Consider the following 21,206-nt stretch of genomic DNA (forward strand, 5'->3'; position numbering starts at 1 on the left):
CACTTTGTAGTTCATCGACCCAATTTCCCTTGCCTTGCCCCAATCACCTCTTTATTCCTTTGACTAGAGTCCTGTTGGTAACCTCCACTTGACTATTTATCTGAGGCTTCTAGGGTGAAATTATGTTTGATTCCTATTTCTGAACACCATTTGGTAAAGGGATTCTCTCCTAATTGTTTCCCATTACCACTGATAATCGTGTTTGGTAGACCAAATCGACAGACTATTTGTTTCCCTACAAACTTTGCCACAGTTTTACCATATATTACTACCAATGCTTCCGCCTCGACCCATTTGGTAAAGTAATCTACGACTACTATCAACAATTTTACTCTTCTTGGTGCTTCTGGGAAGGGTCCAACGATATTAATTCCCCATTGAAAAAATGGCTAAGGACTAGTAATGTTTGTCAAAACTGTTGGTGGGAGTGTCGGGATGTTCGAGTGTATTTGACAGCTGTGGCGCTTTTGGATGAAAGCATTCATAACGGTGGTCATCGATAGCCAGAAGCACGCCATACGAAGTATCTTCTAGGTAATTCCTCTTGATCCTTAGTGTGCTCCACATATCCCTATGTGTATTTCTGCTATGACGAGTTCTTCTTCTTTTTTCGTAATGCACTTCAACCATGGAGTATAGTATCCATTTAGATACAATTGATCTTTGTACACAATATATCGTGTGAAATATCCCAAAAATTCAAATAAAATTTTCACTTTTAAATTAATTTCAATCATACAGTAATTATATAAAAACAATTGATAGTATCTCATAATAATATATTATTACAGTACAAAATCCCAAAATCACATGATGCGGAAAATCATAGGTGGATGTAGTGCGGTCAAGCATGGACCTTCCCTTTCGAGCTAGAATTACATGAAAAATATACAGGAAAACGTAAGCACAAAGCTTAGTGAGTTCCCCCAAAATATCCCATATCATACAAACATACACTCAAGCATATTTGGGTGCTTGCAATCCCCTTCGGTCTATTTCAACCGGATACAGTCAAGCATATCTAGGTGCTTGCAATCCCCTTCGGTCTATTTCAACCAGATACAATCAAGCATAACTGGGTTCTTGCAATCACCTTCAGTTTATTTCAACCGGATACAATCAAGCATATCTGGTTGCTTGCAATCCCCTTCGGTCTATTTCAATCGGTATTGGGTCAATTTCACCCCTACCACTACCACATAATATCATGACAAAAGAATCATAGAGTCATCAAGTAAATATAGGCATAACTGAAAATTTTCACAAAGACACTCATCACACTACATCATAAACTAGTGGGACGATATTGGTGCCTTCGACTCACCCCAGACTCAGGATATCAACTCACACTCAGGCTGCTAACTCATGAAATTCTCTCACTAGATAACAAGTACAAAAATCCTAATTAGAAATTAGGTCAGTAGTCTAACCCGAGAGTGCAAACCCTAAATCCTAGCTTTTAGGGAAAAAGTCACTTAATCCTTGTCTAATTGGGCCTAAGCCACCGAAGCCCACATACAATTAGGCGCAAGGCCCAATAGATATGCCAAGTTAGAAATGGGTCTAAGTCTAAAAGTCCATCATAGAAAAAACTCACGGCCCAACAAAGGCCCAAGGTCCTTAAACCCCAAAACTACCCGAAATAAATCCCAATCTACGTTCTGGTGAGTACGCACAACGTACTTCTAGTACGCCTGACGTACTTACGACCTTTTCACCCATTGGACTTGTTGAGTATATGTGCGTCGTATGCCTAGTTACGCCTGGCGTACGCTGCACCTGGCTAAAGTCTATTTTCTAAGGTCTTAATCGATTAAGACCCAACATCTAATTTTAGATCTAAGCTTATTAAAGCGTATTAAGCCATAAAGTTGCAAACTTTATGATTTTTCATGTATTAATGGGACCCAAAACCCGATTTTATCCATCTAAACCTATAATATGAACATCAACTTAAGCATGATTCATCAAAACCCATCAAGATGATATTTTGTGATTCCTAATAACTCCAAAATGGATAAAGTTTCCAACTTTATCCATTTGAATGGTCCAACCAACCAAGATCTAGTCTTTAAGTCTCAAAGGGACCAAAAGTGCATCTTTTCCAACTTAATCCAATAATTCTAAGTCTGAAGCTTTTTGATCTGAATTAATATAATGTTTAGATGGATAAAGTTTCCAACTTTATCCATAACAAGGTCACAAACTTTCAAGATCTAAACTTTATGCACTATAGTGATCAAAAGCTCATAACACCCAAGAGCAGCTAGATCTATCAAATGCATCATCAAGATTCAAACTTTATACCTCTAGAAGAAAGATAAAGGTGAACAAAATCTATATCTACAAGATCCAATGCAACCAACACTTCTCCAATGAGCTCATTCTTCTCCAAGACGCACCAAAAACACTCGAAATCACTTAAACAAACCTACTTTTTGCTCACAAGGCTCAAACTAGGGTTAGGGTTTCGAGGAAGGGTTTTGAAGAGGTGGAGGCTAAGAATGGAATGGGTTTGGGGAAGTTAAGGAACTTAAATAGGGCTAGGGTTTGGGCACTGATCGTGTAAGCCCAACATAATCCATGAAGGCCAAGTACGCCAGCGTACTCTAGGTACGCCCAGCATACTCGATGTATGACTAGTACGCCCAATCTACTCCAGGTACGTGCAGCGTACTAGACTAAACCCCAAAACTGTCCTAACTTCAAACGGTCATAACTTCTTTATTCCAACTCCGTTTTCGACGATCTTTAAATCCACAGAAAGGTAGTGAGAAGCTCTACAATCCTATGAACTCTCATTGGCCTTAAAACTTTCCGAACTTAAATCCAAAATTCATAAAATGCCCGAACTATCACTTTATGGTTATACCTATGGACTCCAAAGCACCAACCAAACTCTCAGATCACCTAATCTACATTACCCACTTCCAAAAGGGCCTAAACCTATCTCTCCCCCAAGGCCCGAAGCCTTATGATAACTGATCTTTGGGTCATGTCCCCGAATTATGAAATGATTCGAAACAGAGTATTACAAGTTTCCCCCACTTAAATTAGATTTTGTCCTCGAAATCATTCCTTACCACTTCCTATGCCATGCTAGTCGATCCTACTTGAACTTCCTAAATTCCGATTAAGACTGAAGTGTCAGCCCATACCGACGACTGCCACCTAAAGCTACCATCCAAGCACCATCTTGGCATATATCGCTTATACCTCCGAAAGAATGAACCTTAAAACTCTGACCTCAGCTAAAGAAGGAAGTCCAACTGCTCTACCTGAGAACTGAACCAACTACCTTACTCTTGCGAACTGGAAGACATCATATGACATCGATAAACACTCAAAGTAGGAAACTTCCCGAAAACATGAACCCATCAATTTAAACCCCAAAAAGTATTCCCTAGGACTGCTGATCATTCATTCATCGCATCCTCCCTAGTCTCTGACTAGGAATACCATTCTACTGTGTAGAAGGAATGCTAAAAATATATTGATAGTGAATTTCACCAAATCCCCAATTTTGCGGTTGCGCCTAACAACCTTAAATATGCACTTGACTTCCTGACAAGTCATAACCAACCTGTTGATCCAACGAGCATAAGGATGGTCAATCCAAAAATTATCACGTTGGATCCAAATCCCATGTCAGCTCAGGTGTACCCCCACTTGAAAAATCACTCGATACATTCACAATGAACTTCATGACTCAAGATTCCATAACCGATTCCCAAAATAGGTAACCGAACTCGTGATAGATAGCCCGCAAGCAAACAGATAGCGGCTACAGATGCACAACTATTATTCCTAACAACCTTTAACTGCCACATGATCCAGACCAGCTGGTCACTGAATCTCCCGACTCCCACAATACACTAACACCCAAATAAGCGAAAAAGCTAATGATCTGAGACCTAAGAGTCTCAATAAGAAGAGTATCGGGTCTTACCCACATTAATCATACAACCACTGGTTCATGATACATCGTGACACCTGCTATCCACTAAACGATAAACTCATAGCACTAAGTTGATCTTACAGTCATCACATCTAGAGCCTGAAGACGCGCGACCAACACCATAGGGGCCTGAAGATTCCCAATCATTAGTCCACTAACTTGCAGGAACCGATTCAACATCCCTCTCAATGCTAACCGAATACAACATGGGCCATACCCTTCTATCAGGCATAATTCCCTTCAAAGCACATATTGATATCAACGTAAGATAGACAGTCACACACTTGTTTTGAATCGAAGGCTATAAATTAAATGATAATCATGCTAATAATACTAACCACGCGGGCTCATGTTTTCTTACTCAGACCACTTGCACCCGTCATGACCATAATCGAGGCACTATCACAATGTACACCCCCAAGGGGAGACACATAACCAATGTTGGATCTACTGCACTCTTTCATCCTCACAACCTTACTCAAAGGGTGAAGTACCAAAAGATTCAACGAAATGAAGAACCTCAACCATTAACAGAAACATCCTGATGCACGACCGATACAAGATCCACCACCTCGATTGAATCGGAACATACCCTACCTATACGTAATATCTCGAGAAAACTTCCAAGGTGATCTAGAAATGCTACTAAAACTTTAGTCGTATCAATCCCACTAAAAATCCTACCAACACAACATGCCAAAAAAATTAGATTCTATATAGCTCAAGGTCACACCTGGAAAGCTGAACAATGTTGCCTTAATATCCGAATTTCCAATAACCATGGACAAATACTAAACTTGAACTTGCTATGAACCAAATTTCCACGCCACAATTGAGGGTAAACATACCTAGAAACCGAAGAAAATATAAAACATACAGAACTTGACGATAGGTTGACGCATCCATTGAACTTCAACTTACACAACTCAAAACTTTTGAAGAACCTCCAATTTTTATGAGGAATGAATTGACCAATGATTGAGAATGCATTGAAAACTAAACCAATAACTCAATAAACTACTGAACAAAACCCATGTGAAACTAAACATACCAAACTCTATAGATGATTTGCCAATCAATAACTGCCCACCCTAGGACATGGATATCAATCTATACAACGAGTTGAGGAATCCCTAAGCACTCGACGCTCAACCTGAGCATCCCGAATGCCTCTTGATCTATCAGCGACATTCTGAGAGGAACCACTGGCTACAACAAGCTCTTTATCAAACATATTTTTGCCGCTGAGACGACTCTTGCATTCCTGAACACATACATCCGATGATACCTTGCTATGCACCTCCGTCCTAACCAAATCCTCAAATAAAGTTTTGCATATCCGAACTGCAAATCCCTAAGACGAATTCTTCTAAAATCATAAACTCGACCATAGTGATGATCCTTCAAGCAAAATAGCCAGTTCTCCCCCACTTAGGGTTCGAACTACCACCAAATGACGTTGCGGACAAACCACATATCAAATCGGTTCAACCGGATGCGTAGTATCCCCGAATATTTAGAATATATAACACAACATAAGTTGGTCTTCCAGATAAGGACCAACGAAACTCAAAGTTATTCCAGATCTTAGATGGAGACCTCAAAAACCTCCCAATCATAACCGCCTCTAACATCAGAGTACCATGCAGATGCACAAACAATGATTACGTCCATTCATGACACTGTTTCTCCATCTAGAAACAAATGAACTACAACACACCTCGCCTAAATCCTGAGAAAACAATTCTTCACGAGCATTACTCATAAATATGAGAAACATCATACTCTTACTCAAGATACATCAGAGACAACAAACGTTGCCCTTACTGATTCACTTCCCTTGGTTCCTGAAACAATCAACTAGCACCCGACCTAACTAAATTCAAGAAAGGAGACCCCTAATCTCATCTTAATGAAACCATACCACAAAAATCCTTTTGTGCATTCCTACGCTGCCATACCCGCCGACAAAGAAAAACACAATCTTCTAGACTCATCTTGAGCAAGGCCCTCTAGACCTCAAAATCAACTACCTCTCATGGGTCTATACCATTAAAACTCAATAGACATGGCCACTAAGGGCCAAACAATCACCAGACCCATTCTCAGCCTGAACGACAATACCCGATAAACCGATAAAGGGGGAAATACACTGCAACGAATCATGGTGCCAAACCATTCCATCTTCCTTAACCAGTTCCTTAGAATCCTCTAAACTTTCATTGAGTCAAGTATGGATCATGTACTTCCAGTAGTATGTGCCCAATACTACCTTCCACACATATCCATACTTTCCTTAAGAATCATCTTGTATCCTCTAAGTAACTACTCATGTCCACATTCGTTCTATACATTCTTATATACCTGTTCTCAAACAAATATCCATCATTAAACATCACAAGCTAACCCACTACATCACATCCTAGGCTCTCCTAGGTTCCCGACCTCACCCTGCTAACAACTACTTAAGAACTCCCAATAGTGTCAGTTAACTACTTCATTAATACAATCACGTACAACAAATCTTAGATAATCCTTCGAGTAAAAGACTCATCCATACAACAATTTGACTTAAACAAGAGTTGTACAGTAGGTTCAAATCCTTCACTCTGAGATTATTTAACCTATGCATCATGTAACTTAACATATTCACTTAATAGTTAACTTACATAACCAAGGGCCCCACAAAGCACAAAGCAAGCAACATTCGTGTAGTAACACTCGAAGCCACAGCCAATCAGAGGACACCTCACGCTCACTTCCTAGCAAGAAAGATTCCAAATCAAGTATAGCATCCAATTCCTCTTAGGCTACAAGGCATCACATATTAGGCTAATCCATCCAATCATCTAAATTGCATACTAGCATGCCATTCTAAAAGCTCAAACAATCAGGCATATAAAGGCATCTCTCCTATCATACTATCATGCAATCCTGAGCAAATCATTAGTCCTATTCTACCATGTGATTCTCATATCATAGCGTAAAACATATAACATGTATCGGTATTCTGGGAAGACTTACTTGAGCTCGGCTGATTACACGCATCGCACCCCTTTTCTTTTATAAAATTTCCTTAGTTAAAATGTTTCTTTTTATGGAAAATCTACCAAATCATCGATTTGAGTTCACGCACACCCGGGAGTATGCCAGAATCCCTCAAACCAAGGCTCTGATACCAACTTGTAACATCCCAAAAATTCAAATAAAATTTTCACTTTTAAATTCATTTCAATTATACGGTAATCATATAAAAACAATCGATAGTATATCATAATAACATATTATCATAGTACAAAATCCCAACATCATGTGATTCGGAAAATCATAGGTGGATGCAGTGTGATAAGGGAGGGCCCTTCCATTTCTAGTTGGAAGTACCTGAAAAATAAAATAAAAACTGTAAGCCTAAATCTTAGTGAGTTTCCCCAAAGTATCCCATACCATATAAACATACAGTCAAACATATATGGGTGTTTGCAATCCCCTTTGGTCTACTTCAACCGGTATCTAGTCTATTTCACCGCTTACCGCTACCACATAATATCATAAAAAAATGAATCACAGAGTCATCAAGCAAATACAAGCATAACTGACAATTGTCACGAAGACAATCATCATACTACATCATAAACAAGTGGGCCGACATTGGTGCCTTCGACCCACGGATCACAAGTATAAAAATCCTTATCAGAAATTAGGTCAATAATCTAACCCGAGAGTCCAAACACTAAATCCTAGCTTTAAGGGAAAAAGTCACTTAATCTTTGTCTTATTGGGCCTAACCCACCGAGGCCCACATACAATTACGCCTAAGGCGCAAAAGATATGCCAAGTTAGAAATGGGTCCAAGTCTAAAAGCCCATCACAAAAAAAAACTCACGGCCCAACAAGGGCCCAAGGTTCTTAAACGCCAAAACGGCAATAAATAAAGCCCAAACTCCCTTCTGGTGAGTACACTCAGCGTACTTCCAGTACACCCGGCTTACTCACTGCCCTCACACCTACATGACTTCTTGAGCGTACACACAGCGTACGCTGCAGCTGGCCAAAGTCCACTTTCTATGGTCTTAATCAGTTAAGACCTAGCGTCCAATTTTAGATCTAAGCTTGTTAAAATGTATTAAGCTATAAAGTTACAAACTTTATGCTTTTTCATGTCTTAATCGGACCTAAAACCCAATTTTATCCATCTAAACCTATAATATGAACATCAACTTAAGCATGATTCATCAAAAACCATCAAGATGATATTTTGGCGGTTCCTAATAACTCCATAATGGATAAAGTTTCCAACTTTATCCATTAGAATGGTCCAACTAACCAAGATCTAGTCTTAAAGTCTCAAAAGGACCAAAAGTGAATCTTTTCCAACTTAATACATTAATTCCAAGTCTCAACCTTTTATATTTGAATTAATATGATGTTTAGATGGATAAAGTTTCAACCTTTATCCATAACAAGGTCACAAACTTTCAAGATCTAAACTTTATGCATGAAAGTGACCAAAAGCTCAAAACACCCAAGAGCAGCTAGATCTATCAAATGCATCATCAAGATGCAAACATTATACCTCTAGAATAAAGATCAAGGTGAACAAAATATATATCTACAAGCTCCAATGCAACCAAGACTTCTCCAATGAGCTCCTTCTTCACCAATATGCACCAAGAACACTCCAAAGCACTTAAAAACACCTTCTTTTTTCTCACAAGGCTCAAACTAGGGTTAAGGTTTCAAGGAAGGGTGTTGGATACGTGGCGGCTAAGAATAGAATGGGATTCGGGAAGTTAAGGAGCTTAAATATGGTTCAAACCACGAAAATAGGGTTTGAGCACAGATCGCATACGCCCAGCATACTCCAGGTACGCCCAGCGTACTCCATGAATGCCAAGTACACCCAACATACTCCAGGTGTGTCCAACGTACTCCATGTATGCCTAGTACGCCCAACATACTCCAGGTACGCCCAACGTACTAGAGTAAGACCCAAAACCCTCCTAACTTCAAACCTTCATAACTTCTTCGTTCCAACTCCGTTTTTGACAATCTTTATATCCACGAAAATTTAATGAGAAGCTATACAATCCTATCAACTCTCATTTTCCTTAAAACATTCTAAACTTCAATCCAAAATTTATAAAAGGCCCAAATTATCACTTTACGGTTATACTTATGGGCTCCAAAGCACCAACCGAACTCTCGGATCACCTAATCTACATTACCCACATCCAAAGGGGCCTAAATCTCTCTCTCTCCCCCAAGGCACGCAGCCTTATGATAACTGATCTTCGAGTCACGGCCCCAAATTATGAAATGATTCGAAATAGGGTGTTACATCGTGCTGCGGTTATTTTCACCTTTTGTGTTTCTCTTTTATTCGTAGGTAAAGTTCATTTTGTAAGGAAAATGATATATGGTGTCATCTAAGAGTCTCCCTCTTTGATGATTGCCATGGCTTCTATAATTGGCTCTTCGACGCTCCTCTCTTGTAGTACCTCGTCTAGAAATTTTTTTGGGAGGTGATGGAACACCATCGATGCTAACTTGCTTAACGCGTCTGCTTCCTTGTTTTTTGCTCGTGGCACTTTATTGATCTCAAATTTTTGAAATTTTTTTCGCTCGTTCTTTCGCTTGACTTAAGTATTCCTGCATATGTGTTTCTTTCGCTTTGTAGTCCCTATTAATCTGATTCACTACCAATATAGAGTCGCAAAATACCTTTATTTCCACGATGTTCATGCTTCTTGCCAAACGTAAGCCTCCAAGAAAAGGCTCGTATTCCACCTCATTATTGGAACATGAGAATTCAAACCATAATCCATAAGTCAATTTATATCCTTACGGACTAACAAGGATGATAGCGGCTCCCAAACCGTCTTTACTCGAGGCCCCGTCAGTATGCAATATCCATTTCCTTGTTTCTTTGCTTGTTACGAAGGTCTGGTCAAGCGCTAACAGTTGAGTTCCTCTTGTATGTGCCACCGTTTGAACTTGATCTTCGGGTATTTCTGTTAGGAAATATGTTAAAGCTTTCCCTTTGATACTGACCCTTGACTTGTAGTCAATGTCATGTTCCCCTAACTCGATGGCCCACTTGGTCATCCGTCCGGACCTTTCTGGTTGTGTTAGAATTTCTCTAATCGGTTGGTTCATCAATACCCGGATTGAATGAGCCTGAATGTACTGGCATATTCGTCTTGTTTCAAAGACTAAAGACAAAACTAATTTCTTAATTACGAAATAATTCCGTTCGGCCCCTTGTAACACCCTACTTATGAAATAGACTGGTATTTGCATCTTATCTCTTTTAGCTACCAAAATGGCACTGATCACTTCTTGACTTGTGGATAAGTATATGATCAAAATTTCAGTAGTGACCGGACATGCCAATGTTGGCAAACTTAAAAGATGAAGTTTTAGCGTCTACAACGCTTCTTCGGCCTCCACCAACCACTCGATAATGTTCTTTCCTACATGCACTTTTAATGGTTGGAAAAAAGGGAGGTTTTTCTCTGCGGACTTCGCCAAGAATCTTCCTAGCGCTGCTAGCTTTCCATTCAAGATCTGTTCATTTTTCACCGTTTTTGGTGTCTGCGCTTTTAGTAATGCTTCCACCTTCTGTGGGATTGCTTCTATTCCAGGTGTGGCTATGAACTGACCGATGAAATTTCATTTTTGCATCCCGAACATACAATTCTTGGGGTTAAGCTTCATATTGGTTTGTCTTAACTTCTTCAGTGTCTCCTCTACGCCTGCTAGAAAAGCGCCTTCCCTTTTTTTCATTACCACCATATCATAAACATATATCTCGATGTTCCTTCATATTTGTTGTTCAAAAACTTTATCTACCAAACGCTGGTATGTGAACCTTGTATTGTTTAGTCCGAATGGCATTTTTGTATAAGAGATGGTTCCCCTTTATATGTGGAAATTTGTTTTATTTTCATCTACTCTTTCCATTTTCACCTGGTGGTATCCTTTATAAGAGTCTAAAAGAATTTCCACCTGAAACATCCTAATGACTCGAGCTTCTGTTATATCTCTGAAAGAGGATAACTATCCTTTCGGCATGCCTTATTGAGGTCCTTGAAGTCGAAACACATTCTCATAGTGTCGTTGTGCTTCCTTACTAATATCGGATTTGCTGTCCATTTAGGGAATTGTGTAGCCCTCAAAACTCATGCTGCCACCAAGTATTTTACGTCCTTATTCAATATTTCATTTCTTACTTTTTCCATCATGTGCTTCTTTTGTACGATAGGCGCATGACTGGGTTTGATGTTGAGTCGATGCTCTGTCACCGACTGAGGAATCCCACCATGTCTTTAGGTTTCCATGTGAATGTATCTTTACACTTTTTTAGCAAAGCAATTAAACCTTCTCGCAAACCCTTAGGTAACTCTACACCGATTCTAATTTTCTGATCTTTTTATTTCTTCTTGATTACCACTTCTCTGGTATTTACTGATCTACTCCCCTCTTCCATGGTTGGTTAGGCCATGTGGGGCTGCATGGTGTGGCTACACTCCCAGGGTCCCATTATTGTGTCTGGATTATCATGATTTCCCCATCAGAAGGAAATTTAAGTAGATCATGCAATGTCGAAGGTACTGTCTGTAACTTCCACAGACATGTCCTTCCTAACAACATGTTGTAAGGGGAGGGAGCCCTTATTATGATGAACTCCATTAGAATGGTCTTCTGCATTGATCCCCTGTAATCCTTCAGCGTGAATGGCAACGATACTCTCTTACTAGCCACACGGTTTGACTTGCGAAACCCACAACGGCTGAAGTGGCGGGTTGTACATAGTTGTATGTGACATCCCCTAATTTCTCGGCCAGAAAAGACCGATTTAATTTATGTTTTTTAAAATAAAATCAGAGAAATCCTTTTAAAAAATGTTGCGAAATTGGTCCCCAAAACAAAACATGATAAAAGTTTATCAAGACCTTTCTTTAAGAAATATATAATTTCCTTTTATATCAAAACCTCGGGATGTCATGTTCCGATACAGATCAAAAGCATAAACAAGACATTATAAGCCTTACAACAGTTATTTACAACTACTGGCCTATAATCCAAAAATCTCTCATCATCATCCGACTATGCTCGGGGTCCACTACCTGTAACATAAAAAGCTGAGTGGGTCAGGCTTAGGAGCCTGGTGAGCATATAGGGTTTTCAACCCACAATAAGAATAACGTATTAAGTTCACTAATCAACAATAACCCTGATTACCCATTCCCGTTATCCTCACTTTACGTCCCTAAACACCTATCACAAGGGACCTAGCCTAAGGAATATCATCGGCATGGACACTACTGCTAAGGGGACTCCTCAGCCATACATGTCCTAAAGGCAACCATGAGGGGGATGGAGTACGCCAATGAACATTTAGTTCACCAACACCTACAAGTTGCGAACCTGCTAGTGTTCCACTGGACTGTCTAGAAAGGTCTGTGGTCGTCATCTATACTCCGCTAGACGACTATAACAACAACAACAACAACAACAACAACATCGAGGCCTCTCACCATTTTAACACACATCGACTATTTCGTCTACCCATGTTCTACCCAACATATTTGTAGATAAAATACATATACAGTTTAAAACTTGTATAAAACATCTATTCAACAGTCACCACAATTAAACAATGAATATAATTACACGCAGCACATATTTTATAGAAAATACTTCATATCTAGCTGTAAGATAAAAGTGACTACACACTCACTTGATTTAATGATAATCGGGCAACACTTCGTTTCCTAAAACGATCATTTCTAATAAAACCGAGAGTTTTATTGAGAAACCGGGCTCTGCGAGGGTTGGGCTTCAAAACCGAAAAGATAAATTTATCGGGCTTCTCGGCCACTTCGGGACGTGTTTCGGGTGTTTGGTATAATACCGGGGCTTTGGGGGAAGTTGGAATGAAAGAAATATTGAAAGAGGGGTGAAAATTGACAAATTTCCAAAGTATCCCCGGGAGGTCTCGCACCCTTCTATTTATAGGGGCGAGGGTTCTGATCGGACGGCTGAGAGGCTTCCAGGTGGCAGCAGATCCGAAGAGGAGGCACATGGGTCGCACGTGCGAGGGTCCTGCTGCTGACCTCTGATTGGACCGAAGTCTAGGTCCGAGGCTCGGACGAGGCTGCACACACGTCACTCCTCGAATGCGCCACGGGTTCGGATGACTTAGCAATTTCGGAGACGTGGCACGCATGGAGCGAAGGTGACGTGGCCGAAGCATGACTATGCGAATTTTCTCGATTTTTGTGCAAAAACTTCTAAAATCCATAACTTTCGCACGAGCTCCGTTTTTGACGTTTTTTATATGCACGCGTAGGCAAAATTACGCTCTACAACTTTCTTTCAGACTTCGTCGGCTAATTTTGAATTTAATTTTTTTATTATTATTTTTAACAGACCGGGACGGGAAATCCGTTAAAAATTCATAAGTTCTTCATCCGACGTCCGTTTTCGTCTGTCTTTTTACCATTGTACTACTATTGATGAGACATTCGATTCTCGTTTAGGTTGTGTCGGCTAAAAATCAGTCGATCTAAAATTCGAGTTTTTAGCTGTCTACTACTAAGCTGAAACTTAGAAAAATCATAACTTCCTCATACGAAATCAGATTTGGGCGTTCTTTTTATACATACTCTCGGTTTGACGAACACTACAAATTTCGTTTAGATCACTAAGGCTAAAAAGTAGTTTATCAAAAACTCACTTTTTACGTCATTCGGCACCGTGCCGGTTTTGTCGCGAAACTTCGACATGTCATAACTTGTTCGTTATAACTCGGATTTCGGTATTCTTTATATATCCGTAATCCTTGTCACGACCATTACAACTTTCTTAATAGATATCGGCTTTATCTATTATTTATTTTCGACGCTCATTTTTATTCTTGATTAATTAAATCCTAGTAATTAAGCATAAAACACATAATTCACATAATATTCACATAATTCCTTTTCATTTCTTCAAAATGAGTTACAAAGGTTAACCTAGACTATCACATCAATATTAATGCCTGGCCTAGAAACACGGGCGTTACATTCTAGACGTCTTTTGGAAAATAATTTAAACAATGTTCGTAGATAATATTGACTGAACTTCCATTATCTACGTACATTATGCGTATTAACGTTCTTCCTAATGCTCCCACAATTACCAATGGCTCGGTACCATGATGGTCGAAAGGTATTGGGTCATGAAGGTTAAACTCGATGTTAACCTCTTTGCACTTATTGATAAGGTTGCTTCGGATTTTCCTCCCTACAACGGATGGTCGAAAAGGGGGCCCTCCTTCTATAATGGCAATTTCAGAGTCATATGTCCGTTCTTCTTACTTTCTTCATACTCGTTCTTCCTCTCTCCTAGGTATTTGACCTTTTCCTTTCTCTCTTTTCAATCTTTCACAATCTTCGGTCGCATGCCCTAGTTTCTTATGAAAATCACAAAAAATGTTTCGATCCCGTTGGTACTTCCTGCTTTTATCATTGTTATCTTCTCTTTTTCAGCCTTTGGGGGCGCATGTTTTGTATTCTTCTTTCCTATATGATTGGTATCGATTATACTGTTTCCTTCTTTCCCTCTAATTGTACTTTTGATTTTGAGGGAAATGAGTGTTATTATTAACGAACGGCACATGTCACTGTCTGGTCTGTTCTTCTCCTCTTCCTCCCCTCCCGGTAGCTTTTCCCTCCATCCTTGCTTTTTTCGCACTCTTTGCCTCCTGTCTAAAGAAACGGTCAACTTTACATATCATTTCTGTTGTGTTTATCCAATCTTGGCACACTAGTTTTCGAAACAAATCTCATTCCAGAAGTGCATAAGTCGAGGAAGCTATGATTATGGGATCATTCCTTATTGGCATTTTTTTCTAATCTTGTTAAACTGCTTAAAGTAAGCTGTGTTGAACTCTCCTTCTCTTTGTCGGAAAGCGAATATCGCATGCGTTTGCTGTTGGAATCTTCTTTGTTGTATAATATTGTTGCAGAATTTCTAACATAATTCTTCAAAGCTTCCTATGTTTTTCGGAGGTAAACTTGCTAGCCAGTATCAAGCAGATCCATCTAACGTGCTTGCGAAATATAAGCTTCATAACGTTGGGTCCATCGGAATCATTTTTATGGCCCATTAGAAGTTAGAGACATGATCATACGGGTATTAAGTTCTGTCATACATCAGTACTCTAGGCCCCTTCAACCCTTTCGGGATGGGCGTTTCATTGATATCGTCTGTGAAAGGTGACCAAAAGATCATGTCATTGAAAGCTTGATTGTATCATTTTACTTCCACAACATCTGGTGATATTTCTTGCTCTTCCGAGTAGTTCATCTTTGTTTTCTTATGCCAGGTGGGGGACGAGCTTTCTCCTTTCTTCTTCTTTTCTTTCTTGTTGCCTTCTGCTTCGCTCCATTTACCTCTTGTTTCAGTTTCGTCCGAGTCTTTCATTTGGTTGTTGTGTATCGAGACGATATCCCATTCTTTTCCTTTTGTTTTTGTTGATTTTTTCTTTCCGCCTGCCGTTTTTTCACGACTATGAAATTTTTAAAGGCATCGATTTCCTTCATCTCGTTTTCCTCTTCTTCTAACTACCTTTGATTCGTTTCCTTTCATCCTTCTTCTGCCTCTTCAAGCATTATGTTCTTGCTTCTTTTTACCGTCGTGATATGTGGTGTTTTTCCATTTCCCTCATGATTCTGCATTTTCGTGATAGGGCTCGCATCAACAACTGTGTTTTAGTCGTTGGCTATTTGTTGCAGAGTCTCACAGATGGCGCCACTTGATGCACCTCCGGGTACACCTTCTATATGTTACAAGGATCATTGTTCCCTTATCAAAATAGAAAACCAAGAGACAACAAAAAAATCTCGTAACCCGATTGACCAGGATGTGATCCCGGGCCAACGCTCTGATGATAAAGTCATCAAAGGGGGTTTCTTTACGATAAAGGCGATTTATGAAATAGTGACGGAACAAAAGTATTTAAGGTAAGATCGAATGAGATCTAATCTGATCGAATGTGTGTACCTTGGAGTGTTCTTCATCCTATATTTATAATTGATACTGAGGGGTCATACCCTCTTCCTAGACCGATCAGGTTTTCCATCGTGCCCCATTAATGGTCGTACCCCAAAAGGTACAGTTGCATGAACTTGCTATCTATTTTTACAGTTGTGGTGCATTGGTTTAAGGACCCATCAATCAAACATCCTTATATAAGTTATTTTTTGTGAGTTCCTATGCACTGTTACACTGTTGTGACGTGTTCTAGTACTTGGTTCATTATTTCACATGGTTCGGCATATAGTTGGTTCAGTATACGCTTGGTCGGGTATATACTTCGTCTTGTATATACCTGGTCCAATATATACTTGGTCTAGTATATACCTTGTCTAGTATGTGAATGGTTCGGTAGGGAAACATGATATATGTAGATCGAGCTAGGTTATATCCTATTAATGATTATTCAAAACTTGGAAAGTAATTAGGATTTAGATACAAATATGCATATTCAAGCTAGCTATAATTTGTGGATTTGAATTGGGTTATATTGTGTAATAATGGTAAATGAAGTTTTGGTGTTGTGATATTGAAGTTAAATTGCAATTATAACTATAATGATTCTATGTTTTCTTGAGGAAAAAACAAGAGTAAGTGTAGGGTATTTTGATGTTTCCATAATCAGTCATATATTTTTGGCAATTATCTTAATATTTATGATCTTAATTAATATATTTAGGGATATATGATATTTAATATGCTTAAAATTGGAAGATTACAAGAAAAATCATTGCTTAGAGAAAAAGGAAAGGATTGAGACCAGAATGGAGCTGATAAGGACAAAATATGAGATGAGGCCAAAAATTAGAAAACACGTCACGTCAACTTGACTTAAGCGCTGCTTCGAAACATCCCAGGTCAAGTATAATGCAGACACCCGATGGAAAGTGACCCATTCCCTTACGCAACAGGACTTTGCTGAATCTATAAATATTCGACCTTTTGCCACAATTTCATATATACGATATACAATAGGTGTGACACATATCCAACACATTCCAGATAATATCCTATGAAATATATTCATCTTGAAAACCGTTTGGGTCGATTTCAATGTTGGAGAAGCACTTTGGAGCAAATAGTTGAAGAGTCAGAAGTTAGGAGCATTAGTTATTCATATTAGTGTGCTTTATGATCGTGTTTAGCAATTTTTTTATGTTAATATATTTTTATCAACTGATTATAATGTAATTTTTTTTTTTGCTTTCGGTGGAGTAGATTTAACCTTAAAGTTTTTGTTGTGATTCCTTTAATCAAATTATTATTTAATTTATCATGATTGTTTCATTAAGGATCCATATGATTCCTTTATTTCCTATAGCTAAGTTAATAGATTTAGAAGGACCAATTTAACTTTGATGACTTGAATCATAGTTGTTAATAACCATTGCCAATTGTGACTAGAGATGGACAAAATCCTAGGGCTAGTTTAACGAAGTTGTTAACTTTAATATATATTAGCGCATTAACCAAATATGTGTATCAAATTGCATGTTCATTGTGTTAATTGACTTAATAATTATAATATTAGTTAATCAGACCAAGATGATTGAATAGTATAGGAATCGGTGAATATTACTAATATCCATTGCAATCTATTAGATCCATCTATAACTGAAAAAGGTGTAATGAAATCTATGTGAAGAATTTTGATTGTCTTTGTCTCTAAATCTAATTTCTTATTTTGATCGTTTCTAGTTTAGTTTTACTAAGTTTATACAAATCCTCTTTTTAAATTTATTGTTTATACTTTAATTAATATTTAAATTATCATATAGTAATCATTCTCGTTCCACTTGTGTTCTACACTTAGTTATATCCCAACCATACTGCTAGATGATTCAATACATAGCCTAGTGTGAGTTATAGTCTAGATGTGACGAATTAAGTTTTATAAGCTTAAAACTTTGTTCATAATTATATGTAGATAACCACACATCATTTATGGTGTTCAAAATATACATACCATCATTACTAGCTATTGTAGGTTTGGTCGATCGGGCAAACATGATTCTTTTGACAAAACGTTAATTTTTTAACGACTTGGGTTTACCATTGACACTCATGAAGATACACATTAAGACATACCGAAACTTAGGTCTAAAACAGTAGACAGTCAATTCACCATGAAATTCTTTGTAACCAGACCTATTGCCATGTAATGCATATTTTCAAAAATAAATAGTGTTATTACAATTAAAATAAGATATCATATGGTATCTTCCTTCCAATTGAGAAAAATCTCACACGAGTCATCAAGCACAAACTGTAACCCTAGTTAATACGTCTGAAAAATTAAAATTCTGTATTAAGCGTGTGTGAGTGAAGAAAATACTCTAGTCCCATAGTACATGTTCACCTGGTTCTGGAAATATAAAGAACGTCCAAAACGGAGCTAGTATGCAAAAGATATCACCACTATAAGAAACCAAACCGGTATTTTCTTTAAATTGCATAAACTGTTTCGATCCATTGACACACTTGAACACCTCAGATGGAAATTTCAAGAATGTTTTTGGACTCGGGTTATGGTCTACTATTTAGTTCCATACTCAAAATATTTTTAGCAAAAATATTTTTAAGAGTCGAAAAATCGGACGTTTTGGGTCAACTAAATTTGAAATCTTTCAAATGCGATTTTCCGGAGTTCTATCATTCGCCACTTTCGAAAAAAATATTAGACATCAGGATCTTCGCACACAAATTTATAAGAGTTTTATGGACTTTAAGGAAAAGATGATATCACCAAATCATGTCACCTTGCTTGAATGATCAAAAATCAGCCTTTACCCCTTCCTTACTTCTTTCCCATGTCAAAAATCCTCCCCATCACCTTCTAGTTGGATTAGGTGTCTAAGCCCATAACTATATTTGGTATATACTTGAATTAATAGTAGCACAATACTTTTGGGTTGCCCTCAAAACTAGCAACTAGACAAAATGACTTTTGGAGAGAGGTTGAATTTATTATTTGATTAATAAATTGAAATAAATGATTTATAAATGTTTTATGGAAAGAATATATTAATTAGAAATCATATTATTTAATTAATGATTAATCAGAAATTAATTGGAATTAATTTTGGGATTAATTGAATTAATTAGAAGTGCAGGGGTTGTTTGGCAATTTATTGATAGTTGAGGAAAGACGATCTAGAACCTCCCTAGAAAGGGTTGAACGAAAACTGTAGGAAGGCCCTATAACTTTCTTCCAAGGGATCTTGGTTGGGGATTCTTGGGTTGTTTGGTCCTTAAGCTAAGGGGTTATAGTTTCCTCCTAAAACCTTAGCTTTGGCTCTAAGCAACCTCACTTATATAAGGAGCCTCACCCCTTCTCATTTTCGGCCATCTAAAAACCTAGAGGAATAGCCAAGGTTTCAACATCTTCCTCTCCTCTCTCCTCTCTCAACATCTTGCTTGTTTGGGTATGAACCATTAGAGGCGTGGTACTTGTGACGCTTGCTCTCAAGGTTTCAAGAAGACTAGGATTTCATTGTTATTGTTGTATAACAATCAAGGTATATTTTCTTAACCGTATTTTTTATACATTTTGAAAATATACTAGTGCAATTAGGGTTTTCCATTTGATGTTCAAAAGTTGTGTGTTCAGTTAGAGAAAACATAGATCCAAGAATTAGGGTTGCATGCACACATAGAAATTTGTTTGTTATGCTCAAATCCCATCAGTGGTATCAGATCCAAGTTTATTTTCTATTGAATTGCTTACAATTGTTGAATATGATCAATTAGGGTTTATGGAAATTAAACCCTACTGGACGAAGGGATTTTCGAAATTACCGTTTCTTAGGCCCAAAGTTTCGAAATTTGGGAAAGGGTTGTAACCCTTTACCTTGCCCTATAAGTTTCGATCTTGGAGGGTTTCTTTCCTCCCAAGATTTCGAAATCATGGTAAGGATTGAAATTGTAGAGTTCGATATATGATGTGAGACTTCGAAGTGTCTTTCGTCATGTCTTGTGTTGAAGTCTGTTTTGATGTATTCGTTATATGTATTTCATAAGGGTGGCTTAGATTTTGAAGCTTCAGTGTTTTAGCCCTTATGTATTTTTTTTTGCTTCTGTTAACTCCTGTAAATAGGGGTAAGTATACGTATTAGAGTAACTTTGGTGAACTAGAAGAACACTTTACTCTTTCATATTGTGTACTCTCTCAAAAGCAATAAAAGAGCCAAAAAAATTATATTTAAATTTTGTGTTCTTAAATCAATTCATACTATGTATTCATTCTTACACTCGATTCATACAAACTACATTTGGTATTAGAGCAGGATTCTCTCAGTTGATTTCTGATTTTCTCATGTTTTCAAAAGTTTTTGAATCTCTTTTTCGATTAAAAAATATTCCACACTTTTGATCTAGAAAATCTTTTCTGATAAACTATTTTGATTCGATTCTGCATTTTCTTTCATAAATAGAGTGTTCGTTGTTTGTTTTCTGGAAGATTTGTTCATTAGATTCTTCTTTTTGATGCTTTTCATCATTTTTGTCCGTACATCAATGGCGAACTTCAACATGAACACGATGACTGGTTTCTCTCATCTTCTCGGTTCTTCAACAAAAATTTTGATGCTGATTCCTGAATATTACGAGCAATGGGCTGATAGGATGGATGTTTATCTCAATAGGATTGATGAAGATTTGTGGTGCTGCATTACTGGTGGAAATCTTCCTGTAAATAGGCTAGAATAAGTTGGAATTGTTGGTTCTCATCCTAATGTTGGACTGCAAACAGATAGACAAAAGGCAAATGACAATAGATGTTTGAGAGAACTTTGCGGTGCTGTTCCACCAGTGGTTTATAATTACGTACGTGGTTACAAGACAGCAAAGGAGATTTGGGATACTTTGAAAGAGAAGTATCAGGGAAGTAAGAAGACTAGAAAAAGCTATGTGAAGCAATACTTGCTCGAGTTAGTAGAAATCAAGCAGAAAGAGAATGAGACTATCGAACTCTATTATGATCATCTTAACGAGTTGATCTTCAAACGCAGTCAATATGGAGTCAATTGTTCTACTCTTGAGTACAATCTCACCTTCTCGATGGGTCTTCGAAAGGAGTGGAGAAAAATCAGTTTGATGATTAAGACACGACAGAGCTTCGATAACTATTCGTTGGGAGATCTCTATAATGTTCTAAAGGCTC

Source organism: Lactuca virosa, chromosome 8 (genome assembly GCF_052849685.1).
Source record: "Lactuca virosa cultivar CGN04683 chromosome 8, Lactuca_virosa_CGN04683_v6, whole genome shotgun sequence".
In the NCBI taxonomy this organism is placed as follows: Eukaryota; Viridiplantae; Streptophyta; class Magnoliopsida; order Asterales; family Asteraceae; genus Lactuca; species Lactuca virosa.